Below are 15,143 nucleotides of genomic sequence, written 5' to 3'. Positions count from 1 at the left end.
ACAAAGGCTGAGATTGAGATTTAGAGATTTGCCAAGTGAGTAGAATATGGTAGAGATTGGGGAGATACAGAGCTGAGATTGTACACAGAAAAAAGTGTTTCTAATGGGTTACTACGTAACCTCTGCTAGAAAGAGAGGCACTCGAAGAGATGAGAGTGTGATGTACAATGAAATAAATAGTGGTTGATCAAAAGATTGGAGAGTCTGAGGGGTTGAAGAATTGTTTGAGTGGAAAGTGCTAAATAGAATTATTTGGACAGAAAAGAGCCTGTGGGCAGAGAGCTGTTTATTTAAAATTGAGATTTTGATAAAGGCAGAATGATTGGTAATGGCAAAATTCAGGCTATAGACTTTATAATGAATGGCTAAAGTGAGAGGGAGTACAATTTAATGGGAAGCAAGGTCAAGAAACAGAGGTCAGGATGTTGAATGATCTTCAATTTAAATATTCATGTTATCAAGACAGATAACATCTTCTCTAAATTAGGAAGACAAAACCGGAGAAATGAGAGATTACTGCAGTAGAGTTACTGCAACTGTTAAAAGCACGTCATGAACCTCTTTATTTATTTATGTCTACATTTCTTAGTTTTCCACTCAAAGACTTCAATGTTTTAGTCTTGTTATCTTTTCAACTTTACTACTCACTCTTTCCTTTTATGCATCCAATGTTCTATGTATCAGTAATGCTTGCTATTTTCAACATACACTTTATCCTTAACTGATTGTGAACCTTCACACATGCTGTTGGTCTTTATCTAAAAATACATTAATCTCATCCCATGCACACTAAAATTCATTTTATTAATAAACTTCACTTCAAATTATATTGCAGGTAAAAAGGAGAAGGAGGAAAAACAAAAAACAACCCCTGTCCCATTAAAAACAAAAACCAAAAAAACTTCTGTAATTCCCTCAGCAGGAAATCTTATCTCCTACTTTTGAATTACCATGATGTTTTCACTTTTAATGATATTAATTATGTTCTACCTTGTATTATAGTTATTTATGTATAGCTATTCCAATTATTTTACTGGTCAAAACCATCATCATCAAATTTGAACTCTCTCATCTAGCCCACTCCTACTCCTAATTCTCCTTTGGTCTTTCTCCTTTGATGTTTTTATAATTTGTCCTTTGAACTCTCACATTGTCCTAGGCAAAAACATCTTTCTGTACAACTGTTTTAATTCCTCACTCTACTTGCATGTCCAAAAGAAACCTGGACTTTTCATATTCATTTGGCTTTCATTAGTCTATAGAAGAATAGAGCTGTGGCAAATGTCTATCTATTCTTCTTTCCAAAAAGCCATTCAGGACTTGAGATCAACATTTGAATCTGTTGTTCTGTCTGTATTACTCTGTATTACTACCAGAGTTATTGTCTTGAAAGCAAGCGAGCAAATAAACAACAAAGAACAACAAACAACGATAACAAAAAAAACTAATGCTAATTCCCTGCATAAAATACTCTGTTTACTTAATAGTTTTTAAAATAAATTCTGAACTCCCTAGCACTGCATTCAAACCTCTTCACAGTTTTGTGGTTAGTCTTCTATTTAGCAGCTGTGCTCCTTGCAAGTCACAAACTGTAGCCACACGATATTTTACAACCACATGCTTTTGTCTCTCTCTCTGTAATTCTTTTAACTTTTTCTTTTATTTATAAACTATCAGTCAGCTTTCAAAATCATACCTAAATTTCATCTCCCCATTTTTACATTTTTAGGTGAATTGATTTCACACTAGTCTTTGTTTTCACAGTTCAAACCATTATTTTAGTGCATATCTCACTGCTCTCATTGCATTTTAATGATGTTTACTTGTGTATATTCTTCATTGCATTGCAGTTTCTAGCAATGAGGAAATAACATTTATTCTTCTTTGTACCTTCAGTGCCTGAACATAAATTTATTCAATTCTATCTGGCTACATACCACTTTTGGGGTTAGCCTGGATTCCATGGTCCATAAGTTTCTTCTACTGAATACTTGATTTCTTTTTTCTATTAAAAATATGATCTACTATCTTGGATTGGTTTTGATAAATATTTCCTTTGCTTCTCATTTGAAGTTTAAGAGTGTTTCAGGAGCAAACAAAGACATTTCATAATATTCTTTCTATTTTTTGTACATGTTTCTTCCTAGTTATTTTCATAGACGTACTTTTAATTCAAGCCTTCACTAAATTGATCCTGAGCTCTGGCACACTTGGTCCCTGATTCTGTTATCTTTTCCATCCAAGACATTCTGTACAATGACTACATCTTGATCTTTGTAAAATAGCATTATCATCATTTATTTTACTTTTGAAAAAGAAGTCAGTAAATCCCCATTGCCTTATTGATGCAATTTAAACTCCTTATTTTAGCACAGAAAGCTGTAAAACTCTACTCCAAAGGTAATTTTTCAACTTGACTATAATAAGCCCATTGCTGTGGTTAGACTGTCTTTGAAATGGCACTCACTCTTTCATTTGTTATATTAAATTTATCAACCTATGTATTCACTCAAATATTCTCCATTAACAAGGCTGGATTAAGTTTCTTTTCCTCTGGAATACCTTCTATAACTACAGTAAATCCACTTATAAATTTTTATAGCATTTACTATTTATATTTCTCATCTTAGTCATATTTTATTTAATGCTGTGTTTCCATATGTTGTTTCCCTAGTGAGGTGGATAATTTAATGGTGACTAGAATAATGCCTTATACTTAGTTAAGCTTCATACTGACTTGAATCATGGCAGGTTCATGTACATAGATAGTCCTAGTCTGTTACAAATCAAATGATAAGGGCTACTTATTGAGCACAAATTATACATACAGCATAGAATAATGACTAATCTTCCTATTCATTCAAGAATTTATCATTAGTCAGGACTGAGAAAACATATAGCTTTCAGAATTTTCCCTAAATCCTCATAGGTATTTTCAGACTTTAATATCACTTGGAGAGAAAAATTGAATTTACCAGTTTTTGATTCTATACAGTTGTTTACATGTGTATGTGACAAAAAAAAAAAAAGATAAAATATTTTAAAACTGGATTAACCCATTAATAAACTATAGTATTATTTATTCTTTGGTCACTACAGAGATTTATCTTAAAATCTTTAACATTGATGAAACGGAAATTCTTATCTTAAGCCTGTTAATGATGAGGAATAAATCACAATGTATTGGAATTTTCGCTTTTATCTTTACACAAAAAGAATCTGTATGTCTTGGCAATAGGACACAACAATAGGACCACACTAACAAGTATATTTATTATCTTTCTTTGTTGAATATATTATCCAGTATGAAGCCACAATAAAGGACAAAAAGTGTTTGATCACCAAATAAATATACAGTTCACTCTCGAACAATGCAGGGGTTAGGGGCACTCACCTCCTATGCAGTCGAAATATATATATAACTTTTGACTCCCCCTAAGCATAACTAATAACTTACTGTTTACCAGAAGCCTTATCAATAACATAAACTGAATTAACACATTTTGTATTTCATATGTGTTATATGCTGTATTCTTTCAATAAAAAAAGCTAAATAAAAGAAAATGTTATTAACAAACCATAAGAAAGAGAAAATACATTGTTGTTCAAAGGTCAACTTGATTATATAATTATTAAATATAACTACTCATATTAAAAGCAATAGCAACTAGAAATTGGTATTTAAGAGACTGTAAAAGATATATTTTTCTTTCCTTTTAAAAAGAAGAGAATGAGTCAGAAGTGGATTCATAACAGAAAGAGAGTCCATCTTTGCAAACTGTCCTAGTTGTGTTTGGATGGGAATAAATGTTTTCAGAAGAGAACCAGAAGCAGAACTGTACCTATAGTGTTAATTGCAAACAGACTGGCTACACAAATGTGAAATTTCTAACACTAATGTCTTTGGAAATCTTTTTTTTTTTTTTAAGTGACACATCACCTTATCCTAGCTAGACAAATCTGCTTGTTTTACAAGCTTAAATAGGTTTAGTAAAGCAAGATTTGAGGAAGTAAACAATTTAATGATAGATGCAAATATGATCTGTAAGATCTAATTTCTTCTATTTTATAAAAAATCTTGATAACTTGGTAACTGGATTTGTGAATCCTTTTGTAGGTTATAATCTACTCATTTTCATTTTTTCCATCTTTTTAATAAGATTTCTAATCTTGTAGAAATAAATGAAAACCTAAAATTATAATTAGAGGCCTAGTATGACATTTCAGGTAATGTGCTAATCATTGTTCAAGGTATAATGATAATATAGTTAATATATTTAGTAATGGGTATAAAAAATGTACCCATTCCTTAAATGAGGTTAACTATAAACCAGGTACCTGTCTAAATCCTATAGATATGTCAACTCTAACCCTCATAACCCTTTGAATTGGTCTAATAATTATTCCCATTTTACTTTTGAGGAAACTAAATCAGAAAAGATGAAAACTTGTCTAAAGTCATGGCTATTAAATGCTACCACTAGAATTTGAATTCAGAAAGTCTGACTCCAGAGTCGTGCTCTTCTCCACAATGATAAATAATGAATGGACTGTGTGCCATGTGTTCTTCAGTAATTCGATGTTTTGGAGCCAAATGCACTTTTTTCCATAAAAAATTGTAAGAAATGGTTTGGCTGCTTTTTAACTCACAAAATACTATCTAGTTCATAACAAGTGATCTTCACTACTAACATAGCTATCTGAGGTTTTGGGTCTTAGAAGCAAGGATCCTTGTTGATTAGTTAAAAAGGGAGACTAAAATAAATCACCTTTTCTTCTTATTCATGCTTTCTTCATAGATGCAGAGTAAGTCACAAACAAAAACTTGGAAGCTAAAGTTTTTTCTTATTTCACTTCTTTTTATTTACTTTTCTTCCCTAGTTCTTTCGAATGTGTTTTTCCTCTGTCTATAATGCCAGCCTAGAATAGGGACAATAGACAAACTGCTTTTCTTTTTCAACACCTCAGTCAAATGTCAACTCCACTCTATAAATGCTCCTGATGGCCTTGTGAAGTTAGTCTCTGTTCTCTTTACATCCTTGACATATAATCTTTAAAACAATTTCAAATTTCAAGATAGATATAATCACTATTATATGAATCAAGAAATCAAGGTTTAGAAAGAATTGGTCACATCGTTAAAAATGAGGCAGAACTGGAATTTCAAAATAATTACCTCAGAAGCTCGCCTCCTGACACCACTGAGACACACACACACGCGCACACACACACACACACACACACACACACACACACGTATATAAGTTTTAAAAATGATGACAAATTCCCTCCTATTATCTTTCACAATCCTATTTAACTCTTTTTCCATACAGCCCATACACCTTTCTCTTTGGAAAGTTGTCTCAGTAAAATCTTAAAAGCAAAAATTATATGATTTAACTAATTTACACTAAAGCAAAAATTACCGATCTCTAATTTTCTCTGTGGCATTTCATTTTTTAAAATATAAAGCTTCTTCACCTAAGTGACTGTTTAATTGATGGAGTTTTAGCCTGAGTGGTGTAAGTATCGTCCATAGAGAAGGGAGAGGTTGCAGACAGTGGGCTTGTTACATTTGGCCAGATCCACCTGAGAGTCAGTTTCTGAAGACAGAGCCTCTAAATTGTTCTGACTGTTTTTTGTTTTGTTTTTTTTAATTTGTTTTCTGCTTTCACTCAATTCTGAACCTCAAATTCTTTAAAAGTTCCTTGAGGATATGTCTTTCGCATAAACAAAGACAAAATTAGAAGGGCCTGTGACAGTTACCAACTTGGTAGAGTAGCTATTTATACATGTGAGTTAAGTTAGTCATCTATAGGGTCTGTACTACATATATTTGATTATTATGATGTCGGGATGACAGCAAAGTATTTCTTTATGTGGCTTTAATTTATTTTTAAATCAGTGTGTGTGAGAGAGATTCTTTGGGATTCTGGGTTTGACACATTCTTCATTTTCTTTTTCTTTATAATTAAATTATTTAGCATTCTGACATTTTAGAAGAAAACTTGCTTTTAAAGGAAAAAAGCATGCTACACACTACTAATTATTAAGAAAAATAAGCTATATATTCTCTGGACAGATATTTTTCAAATAATTAATATGCTATGTAGCAGGTAACCTTACATTCTCTATAGATGAATTCTATCATTCCCAAAGATCAGCATAACCCCAATTCCATTTATATGGGTTACTTCTTACACTCTAATTTTATAAATTTGATGGATTATCTCTTTCTTGATGAATTTAAAAGAAAAACCTCATAACATCTTTTTCACTAAAATTGTGACGTAAATATTATTTTTGTAGTAGGCATCCTATTTATATTGAGGATCATCTCTCACACACTCTTTGAAACTTATTTTAGGTAATATTTACATCCAAGACCCCAATATGGCATTGATATCATAAGGAAAACGTAATGGTACAGAGGAAAAATCACACTCTGCAAATTAGAGCTCTAGTTCTCACCAACTATGACCTTGGATGAGTCTCTTAATCAGCTGGTAACTGACCAATAAAGTATAACATTTAGGGGTGTACTCTTTAGAGTCATATAAACATAGGTAAAAGGACCCATTTCTTGTCTTAATGGCAGATTAAGCTATAAGAGAAAACTATATAATTATAAAAGAACTACATAACTGTATAAACTATATAAAACTATAAAACTATGTAACTATAAAAGAAAGATAAGCTCAAAATGCTGTTTGGCTATGAGGACTAAATGAGAGAATGTACAAAATGCTTTCAACACAGTTCCTGGTGCATAGGAAAAAACATGAATCATATAAAGCCTTCTACCTATGCAGTTGCTATCTCCCATCCACAGCACTGAAAGACAGGGGTTATAAAATAGTAAGATGACTCATTGAGTTTTAAAATATTTTGAATAATGGCAAGATTATATTGGTATAAGTAAATTGCCTTCCAGTATGCCTACTTTGAGAAGAACATAACATTCACTGGAATATATGAGATTCAGTACAATTGTTTTTAAAAAATCAGCCTTGTTATTTTATGATAAATTTGCAAAATATCTCATTGGGGTCAACTGTGAAAGAAATAGTTCTCTAAATATTACAAATTATTTTTCAGAGAAATAATTTTATAATCTTCAGTAACCTGAATGTGATTTTTAGCACTGTGTAGTAAAAGTGATCACAGAATAAGAATATAATTCAATAAAGGATATAAATAAGAATATAAATCTAATATCCTTTCAGAATAAGGCAAACCTTACAATATTCACCATAGAGTTATTCAATTATAGACAAATTAACCGAGAAAAATGTGAGAATTAAATGAAAAAAGAAAAAGGGAGTCTTTTAAAATTCATAGGGAGATTTAAGGTTATTTTTAAATACATCATTGTATGCTCAGGTATATCATATTAAAAACAGCAGTGCAAGGAAAGATAAGGAAAACTGGTAACCATAAAAAAAAAATGGGCATTTTATTAATAATAGATTGTCTAAATAAAGTAAAAAGAGCTATGGCACCTATGGCAGCTTAACTATACTCCAAAAATAGCATATTAATCTAAATTTCAACAATTACCTTAGAGGTGATTCAAAACTATAAATTAAATGCATTTAAAAATATTCCAGAGGCAATAGACCAACTAAAGAAATCCTGTGATCATTTGACAATTACTATAGCTGTAGTTGCTTATTGAAATAAAATAAAATGTCAGACACTCTCTAAACTGACTGAACACAAAAATTTCTAGTGATGTAATCAAAAATAAATGTCTCTAGTGTCCACTGCATGCTTACTGAATCAGAATATCTAAGGGAAAGACCCAGGAATCCGATTTTTTAGCAAGATTCTTGCTGAAAACATAATTCTGTATAGTCTTTCATTCACTTTTTGTTTAAAAATTCTGTCTGGTAAAAAGAAGAGCTTTAAAAATATAAAGAGTTATGTAACATTAGAAAAAACATGTTGGCAAGCAATGGTTCCCAATTGTACTGACTACATGAAATGTCTGGGAAATGTTATGGAAAATGCAGGTTCCTGAGATTTATAGCATGAGGCCATCTTGTACATACATCTTAAACTACCTTTCTTCCAATCTTCTCTGAGGAATAGCAGGAACAGACTTGCCCCACGAGTGGAGTTCAGGTGGTGCATTTGATGATCTAGTTTCTCTGAGACCTCTCAGGGAAAGAGTGGGTCTTGGACTTTATTTATTTATTTATTTATTTTGAATTTCCTAAAGGATGCAGCCTTTACAGGCCGGAGAACATTCTTAAAGACACAGCATAGTCTGCATGCTATCTTACTGTGGTTCTAAGAGGGCTTGATGACTCACCGGACCTGAGAGAGGAAGTGCTTTTGCCCTTAGAGAGAGAGAGATCATCTATATTTAATTATTCTTAGTACTTCTAGTTGGGAAGTGGGATCCTCTGAGGAGAGAGAGGAGCTGAGACACTCCCCGTGTCTCTAAAAATAAATACTTATTGATAATTTGTTCACCTTAAACATTTTTGAAGTTAAAAATGCTGATTCCTAGGACCAGTCCAAATATTCTGATTGGTTAGATCTTGGGTATGGCCCAATATTTCCATTTTTTTTTTTTACAAGCACCCTAGATTATTCTCATGCAAATATTTGAGGATTACATTATTAAATGTTGGCTTATCACATGTTATTTTATAGATTTTCAAAAGCTTTTGAGAAATTTTATTATTAAATATTATTCTAAATCAAACAAACAAAGGGGCAAAGAAACAGTGAATTGAAGTAATTTGGAGGAATAATGTTTTGTCATGGCCAGTAAAATGCCTTAGGTATGGGAAGCTTCATGTTGGCAAAATGGAATAATATACAGGGGCTGAGTTTGGAATAGCATTTGTTGGTTATTTTGGCAAGTATCTTAATATGGGAAGTATCTTAAAATGGGAACAATAAAATCTCCAAACTTTCAGGTGAAACTGAGCTCTCCTGGGTAGTAAAATATCAAGCTGAAAAATATAATTTCCATAAAGATATCATAAGGTTGTGTGGATAGGTATCATAAAAGTGGCAGATGAATTTCAATATGAACAAACATAAGAAAATGCTTTTATAATAAAATTCAAATTACATTTATTATATGGTAATTTATTCTTGTTTATTGTAACTAGCTGTATCATCTTAGGCAAGTCATTCCAATACTTGAAGGCAGAGCAAGGAGTTAAGAGGACATCTCAAGAAGAGAGAACAGGACTAAAAAGGAATACAGTTGGAAAATTCTCAAGTATATTTTGAATGAAGAGTGATTGAAGACAAGTAATAAAATATAAAACTACTTCCAATGCTAAGACCTGTCCTCCATTCTCTACTAAAACCTCAAATCAAGACAGAGGAGTTTGAATTTACACAGGAAATAAAAGCAACAACAAATACTACAGTAACAGAAGCAGTCTGGGAAAGTAGTTCCTAACTGCAAGGAGCCACATACTCGTAAAATGCAGTGGGAATTGTATCATAAATACTGTGTTAATAGCTAACCTTTACTAAAGCTTACTATATAACAGGCATTGTTCTAATTACTTTGCATGTATTAATGCATTTAATCCTCATAATAACTCTATGAGACAAGCATCCATGCTAGTGCCATGTCCAGATCAATAAATTGAAGCAGACAGGTTGTCTCTTATCCAAGGATAAGTGGGTGGTAAATCTATACCCAAATTTGTTACTAATTTACTTTAAACAAAATTAATCAAAATAGATTCTAGTTTAAATCTCTGTAATGACACCACTCTCATGAATTTGCTCTCTGTAAGCTTTCTTGATTGGTGTTACAGCTAGTTCACTGGCATTGTACTTACAACCTCTTTTTACAAACTAGAATGTGGCAATGTTCTTGAAGTGAGTTTCAAGATGTAGTAAAAAGCAGTTGAAAACTACTGATCTGAACAAAGGGCTAAGAGTATTGTAGTTAGAAGTGGAAACAAAAGGATGAATGAAAATGACATTGCAGATATAGAATTTGCAGGGCTTGCCAAACCTGTGGATAATTATGTGGTCATGAGATTAGGATTCTAATTGACCCAGAAATATGTATGTTAGATGTTTAGAGAAAGGAGTTCTCACTAATAATATAGACATCAGCTGGAAAAGTTAATTTCTGGGAAGATTATAAATTGGAAACAGAAACAGAAGTGCTAACTGAAGAAAAATATTTAGAAATATAGACAGGGTTTAGGAGTAGAAACTGGAGAAACACCTGCATTGAGAAGGATAAGCGTCCTTAAATCTTTTCTGGAACAATGCCAAGTATAAACGAGCTAGACAAATGGGTGAATGGGCACTTCAAGAATGGTAACTAGAGGATTCTGGGAAACATGGCAGAGTGAGAGATGTCCCCAGATCTCTCCCCTTGAAACAAGAAGAAGCTGAACATCTAAAACTCAATAAAAAACACCCAAACAGCACACCAGCACGTCTGAGCGTGAGATATGCGCATAAGAGCTACAACAGGTCAGAGCCCGGATGTCGGGCGGTGGACTGGGAGAAATAAAGATGCTGCTTCTCGCAGCCTCTGGAGCTCCCTGCAAGAGGAAGTGTGGGTGAAGATGCAGCGACTTCCCTGAACAGCCCTGCCTGGGACTCTGCTGTGAGATTGCCGTGGCCGGTGGCAGGGCCCAGTCATCAGGAAAGAAGACACAGAAGCAGGATGGGACCGCAGAGGAACAACAGTTGATTTTTACCGGCCCGGGCTGCAAAACTAAGGCTGATCTGCAGCCCCCAACTCCCAACTCAGAGGGTCCCTCTCCCCATACCCTCTGAGGCTGAACACTACGGAGCCCCAGGGGAATCTGAGCAAATGCTACCAAGGCTGTCGCTGACACTGACAGGGACTGAAACTGAAGGTAGCGATCATGATTAAATATCTACAAGAAAATAAAAAAGGCATTATCTAGGTTTTATATAAAGCAATGATCCAAGAGGCTTAGACACCACCTACTGGAAACCAAAAGAAAAGCGCCTTCTTTGCAGCAGGCTAAAGAAAGACCTTTATATAATAAATCTTCTTTCTGGAAAAACAGCAGAATACACTTCCATTAATGCCCAGGTTGAAAAATAGTACATTAAACACCATGAACAACAAGATGACAAGACATCTCAGAAAGAAAGAGAAAAATCTCCAGAAAATAAGCTTACAGGCATAAAAATATGTGACTTAAGTGACAGAGATTCAGGATGGTACTGCTGAAAAAATTCAGTGAGTTCTGAAATGAGTCATAACAACAATTTCAGTAATTGAAAAACAACTAGATGAGCAGAGCAAAAAGATTGAAACCCTCAAAAAGAACAGAATAAATCTTCTGGAGAAACACACTGCAAGAGTTGAAAACTGAAATAGCAAGCTTGGGAAATAGAGTCGACCAAATGGAGGAAAAGATCAGTGATACTGAAGACAGTAATCTAGAAATAAATCAGAAGGAAGAAGAGAAACCAAAGAATAAAAAATAATGAAAGAGAAATACAAGAACTAGCTGATACCATCAGGAGAGGAAACATAAGAATAATGGGCATTATTGAAGGCGAGGAAAAGGAGCAAGGACTAGAAAGCATTTTCAGACAAATAGTTGACAAGAATTTCCAAAATCTAAGGAATGAGCTGGAGCTTGGAATTCAAGAAGTCAACAGAACACCTAATTATCTCAACCCAAAAAGGCCTTCACCAAGACACATTGTATAAAAGTTATCTGAACTCATCGAAAAATACAGAATTCTCAGGGCAGAAAGGGAAAAGAAAATGGTAACTTATAAAGGAAAACTCATTAGATTATCTTTGGACTTCTCAGTACAAACCTTATGAGCCAGAAAGGAATCAAATATTTAAACTATTAAGTGAAAGGTACTACCAGCCAAGAATAATGCATCCAGCTAAGCTCTTCTTTATGCGTGAACGAGAAATTAAGATCTTTCCGAACATACAAAAATTAAAGGAATTCTCCACTATGAAGCCTGCACTACAGAAAATACTGAAAGGAATCAGATCACTTAAAACAAAATGACAAAATAAATAAATAAATAAAACCAACATAATCAGGAGTAAAGTGACTATCAGGCAAATAGTAGCAGAGGAGTGCAATCCTTACTGATAAGAGGGCATTATGAGCTTAAATAATAAAAAGAGAATTGCTACAGCAAGATAGTAATGGAGGTTCAGCATACATAGGGACAAATTGAGGTAACAATGACTGAAAAGGGGAAGATTCAAAGAACCAAATTCGTAAAGGGAAAGGAGATAAGGCACGCGCAGAAGAAAATGGACAACTGTATATATATAACTATCCTTTTCATATTTGTAATGGCAATCACACACCAAAGATTCAGAAGTGAAGTATATAACATAAAACAAGAAGAACCAGAGGGAAAACCCACAAAGCCAACCAAAATAAAGAAAACAGAAACACAAGGACAAGGAAGCAGTGGAAACACCATGCTACCAGAAAGCAAAAGATAAAATAGCTATAAGAAGACCTCATATTTCAATAATCACCCTGAATGTAAATGGACTGAACTCACCAATAAAAAGGCACAGAGTTGCAGAGTGAATCAAAAACAAATAATTTTTGACAAAAACATCAAAAACATGCAGTGGGTAAAAGGAAAGCCTCTTCAATAAATGGCGCTGGGAAAACTGGAAAGCCACCTGCAAAAGAATGAAAGACTGTTGTCTATCATCACACACCAAAATTAACTCAGAATGAATTCAGGACCTGAATATAAGACCTGAAACAATAAAATGCATAGAAGAAATCATAGGAACAAAACTTAAGGACCTTGGACTTAAAGATTTTATGAATTTGACCTCAAAAGCAAGGGAAGTAAAAGCAAAATTAAAGGAATGGGATTACATCAAACTAAAAAGCTTCTGCTTAGCAAAAGAAACCATCAACAAGGTAAAGAGACAACCATCCAAATGGGAAAATATATTGCAAACAATCCCTCTGATAAAGGCTTACTATCCAAAATATACAAAACTCGTATGACTCAATAACAACAACAAAAACAATCTAATCAAAAAATGAGCAGAGGACCTGAACAGACACTTCTCTCTAGAAGACATACAAATGGCCAACAAATATTTGAAAAGATGCTCAACATCGCTAGCTATTAGAGAAATGCAAATCAAAAACATAATGAGATACCATCTCACACCTGTTATGGCTATAATTAACAGGACAACTAATAACAAATGTTGGAGAGGATGCAGAGAAAAAGGAACCCTCATACACTGCTGGTGGGTCTGCAAATTGGTACGGCCACTAAGAAAAAAGTATGGACATTCCTCAAAAAATTAAGAATTAATCTACCATATGATGCAGCAATCCCTCTACTGGGTATCTACCCCAAAGACTTGAAAACCCATATCCGAAAAGATATTTGAACACCGATGTTCATAGCACTATTCACGGTGGCCAGGACATGGAAGCAACCAAAGTGTCCTATGATAGATGACTGGCTAAAGAAGCTGTGGTACATATAAACAATGGAATTTTACTCAGCCAGAAGAGATGAAATACTGCCATTTGCAACAACATGGGTAGACCTTGAGATAATCATGCTAAATGAAATTAGCAAGACTGAAAAAGTTGAAAATCACATGATATCAGTTATATGTGGGATATAAACCTAGAAGCACCAAATGAACAGGACAAAGAAATAGAGACTCATGGACATGGACAATGGACTAGTGGTTACCAGAGGGTAGGGGATATGGGAGGAGGGGGAAGGTAGTCAGGATAAAGGGGGTCAAATATAGGGGGAGGGGGAGGGCGAAGTGGGTAAAGGGGATCAAATATATGGTAGCTGAAAGAAACTGGACTTTGGGTATAAACACACAATATATAGATGTTTAATTATAATGTATAACTGAAAATTATATAATTGTATTAACCAATGTTACCCCCAATAAACTTAATTAAAAAAAATAATATGTAAGAGATAGTTTAAAAAAACAAAACAAAACTGATAGCTAAACAATGATTGACTTATGGGTACATGAGAAGAGACCGTGAAAGGCATAGATGAAACTCTTTGGGAGAGCCTACTGCCAGATAAGTCAAGAGAATAAAATATTTCCAAGTTGAAACACAGATTGCAAGGAAGTCAAGAATGACCAAGGCTGAGAAAACACCAATATATTTGATAACAGATGCTTGACTAATTTTGAGAAAACATGTTAAGTTGGTGGTGAGTCTCAATCTGGATTGTAAATTATTAAATGAAAAGAGGAAGTACAGAAATGAAGACAATGTAGATTAGTCTGACAATACAGAAGGAAGTCAGACTAAAATAACAAAACATACATTTTACAATCTTATTAAAAACAACTCAAAGTTCAAGTTCTATTCTTATATTAAAAAAAAAAAAGAATGATATATTCACTGTTACAATGCCAGTTATGAAAAGTTTACATCCTTTGGGATTCTATTTCCTGAATTATAGTAACAAGCTTTCGTGTAGGAACCTAGGGAAAAAACCTAAATTAGATAAATATTTAACAAATCTATTTTATTTTGTGTAAGTACTCATTAAATAATTCTTCAAAGTTTCTAAGACATATTAAGAGAATTAATGAAATGGTGCACATTTTTTTATAATAATTCTTATCACCATAGATAGAAGTTCAAATTATTTTTATAAGTCTGCTTTAGTAGAAATTGAATTGCACGGGATGACTGATTGTCAAGGACATTTGAGCAAACAAAGGATTTATTTTATTCAGAAATCATTCAATGATTTCTTGATGTTTTTATTTAATTTGTATCATATCAAGATGATAAGTTTTCCAAAAAGACACATGCAAAATATATAAAAGATTAATAAAAGCCCAATAAGTTTCTATATTCCTGCAGTTTGACATAAAGCCTTAATATTATACGGCTTCTTTTACATAGATAAATATACTTGAGTGGGAGTTTTCTTGTCACAAGCTTTCCAAGTTCTCTTGAAACTCTCCATAAATTGAAAATTCTGGACAAAGATTTGGAGAGAAAAATGTCTCCTGGGTTTAGGGTAGGATAGTCAATACCCAAGGAGCAAAACTTAGAAGAGAAAATGGAAAAATTAAGAATACTCAAGGCCATTTCAATTGTCGTACTTTGTGATAAACAGACTGTCAGGAAATAAGA

The 15,143-nt window shown here is 33.4% G+C and overlaps 1 protein-coding gene and 1 long non-coding RNA gene across 2 annotated transcripts in view; one reads left to right on the top strand and one right to left on the bottom strand.

The window, feature by feature from the left end:
• Window positions 1-15,143, bottom strand: part of CNTN5 (contactin 5) — a 508,562-nt gene that overhangs the window by 333,203 nt on the left and 160,216 nt on the right. The gene's annotated exons all lie outside the window — the stretch shown is intronic.
• The window catches only part of LOC105298269, a 6,971-nt gene continuing 2,164 nt past the window's right edge, over window positions 10,337-15,143 (top strand). Inside the window, exons 1-2 of the long non-coding RNA XR_896423.2 lie at window positions 10,337-10,473; window positions 10,554-10,556. This is a non-coding gene — a long non-coding RNA (uncharacterized LOC105298269). The remainder of the gene's footprint in view (window positions 10,474-10,553; window positions 10,557-15,143) is intronic.

The sequence above is a fragment of the Pteropus vampyrus genome, unplaced genomic scaffold (genome assembly GCF_000151845.1).
Source record: "Pteropus vampyrus isolate Shadow unplaced genomic scaffold, Pvam_2.0 Scaffold148, whole genome shotgun sequence".
NCBI classification, from domain to species: Eukaryota; Metazoa; Chordata; class Mammalia; order Chiroptera; family Pteropodidae; genus Pteropus; species Pteropus vampyrus.
Note: the sequence above shows the minus strand (reverse complement) of the source record. Positions and strands in the feature narration are given on the sequence as shown.